This window comes from Rutidosis leptorrhynchoides, chromosome 7 (genome assembly GCF_046630445.1).
Source record: "Rutidosis leptorrhynchoides isolate AG116_Rl617_1_P2 chromosome 7, CSIRO_AGI_Rlap_v1, whole genome shotgun sequence".
In the NCBI taxonomy this organism is placed as follows: Eukaryota; Viridiplantae; Streptophyta; class Magnoliopsida; order Asterales; family Asteraceae; genus Rutidosis; species Rutidosis leptorrhynchoides.
This window is the reverse complement of record NC_092339.1, coordinates 151,144,550-151,146,572: the sequence shown is the minus strand read 5'-3', so window position 1 is coordinate 151,146,572 and position 2,023 is coordinate 151,144,550. Positions and strand designations below refer to the sequence as shown.

The window sequence follows — 2,023 nt, the reverse complement described above, 5'->3', positions numbered from 1 at the left end:
ATATTGCCATTTGGGATATAGTTTTTCTTGTAAGCTTTAATATTTTTAGACACCTTTTACCTATGTATCAATTATCATTCCAATTAGTAATGTCAATTTGCGATTATAATTTTAAGTTAGTGGTAGTAATAAGGTTGGGTTAGGCAAGTGTTTTTAAGTTCTATAAGTCATTTCTTTTTATTTCTTATTTTCCGACGCCTTTTATTTTTCAACCCTTTTCTTTTTCTTTTTCCGACACGCTCTTTTTCTTTCTTATTTCTCGCTATTCTAGTTTTTAGGACATAGATTTTTATTCTACTTCTTATCTAAATTTCTTGAAATTACAAAAATTTATTTTAAATGGTTAAATTGATAGACATCAAAATTTTCTGGTTCGTAGTAATAGTTGGATTTCTACGTGGACCGGGTTATTGGAGCCAAACAGTCCTCAATTATATTGAGACCAAACGAATCCTGCCCCTCTGCTGCATCTTTTGGCTATTCGAAACGTGGGCAAAATCAGAAAAGTCTATTGATTGGATAACTTATATAATTTTTCTTTCCTTTTTAAAAACTAATAGGATATTCAGTGAATGCACCGAGCAAGACGTTCACCACCTTTTGTACATTCACCACCTGTAACTAGATCAAGACATTTAGCAAATATTACCGCCGTTGATTTTTCTTTAGAATCGTCATCCAGTCGACCAAGTACTCCAGTTCAAATTTCCGATAATCCATTTTTTGAACCCGACCTCACAATTGAGAATCCGGAGAATATTCAGGGACGATTCATAGATCCTGAACCATTAAATTTTCCTTCGGAACCACCAATCATTCAAACAGAGATTGTTGAGGAATGAACCATTAAATCAGAATCCTCTAGTGATTCCGATTCAACAAATTCAATTATGGAGAATCTGGAACCTTTAAGTATGGAAGACCGAATGAGAGCTAAACGCACTGGCCAAGGTCACGCAATTACTCATCCAGACATTAATGCGCCAAATTATGAAATCAAAGGACAAATTCTACACATGGTGACTAATCAATGCCAATTTAGTGGTGCACCGAAGGAAGATCCAAATGAACATCTTCGTACCTTTAATAGGATCTGCACACTATTTAAAATAAGAGAAGTGGAGGATGAACAGATATATCTCATGTTATTTCCCTGGACTTTAAAGGGAGAAGCCAAAGATTGGTTGGAATCGTTACTTGAAGGGGCGATTGATACATGGGACGTTTTAGTTGAAAATTTTCTTAAACAATTCTTTCCTGCATCTAAAGCCGTAAGACTTCAAGGAGAAATTCTTACGTTCACACAGAAGCCAAATGAAACTCTATATGAGGCGTGGACAAGATTTGAAAAGTTATTAAGAGGATGTCCGCAACATGGTTTAGACACCTGTCAAATAGTACAAATATTCTACCAAAGATGCGACATCACTACAAGGAAAGACATAGATATGGCAGCTGGTGGTTCTATTATGAAGAAAACCCAAACTGATGCTTATAAAATTATTGATAACACTGCTTCCCACTCACATGAGTGGCACCAAGAAAAACATATCGTTAGATCATCTAAAGAAGCTAGAGCTGATTCTAGCCATGACTTAGATTCTATTTCCGCAAAGATAGATGCTGTGGAAAGACGAATGGAAAAGATGACTAAAGATATTCACTCAATACGAATTAGTTGTGAGCAGTGTGGAGGACCACATTTGACAAAAGATTGTCTCAGTATTGAATTAACAATGGAACAAAGAGAGAATATTTTATACATAAACCAAAGGCCTGGAAATAATTATCAGAATAATTATCAACCGCCAAGACCTATTTACAATCAAAATCAGAACTATAACCGAAATATTCCATACAACAACCAACAAGGTCCTAGCAATCAACAAGTGTCCAACAATAATTACAATCAGCAAAGACCTAATTTTCAAAACAAACCACCACAACCCGATGATAAAAAGCCGAATTTAGAAGATATGATGACGAAGCTAGTTGAAACTCAAACGCAGTTTTTCACATCTCT

At 35.2% G+C, this 2,023-nt stretch overlaps 1 non-coding gene across 1 annotated transcript; it reads right to left on the bottom strand.

Annotated features, from left to right (window-relative positions):
* Positions 1 to 1,274: 1,274 nt before the first annotated feature.
* On the bottom strand, positions 1,275 to 1,381 carry LOC139860666 (small nucleolar RNA R71). Its single transcript, XR_011763296.1, has one exon. It is a non-coding gene; the product is annotated as a small nucleolar RNA R71 (small nucleolar RNA).
* Between the last annotated feature and the right edge of the window lie 642 nt (positions 1,382 to 2,023).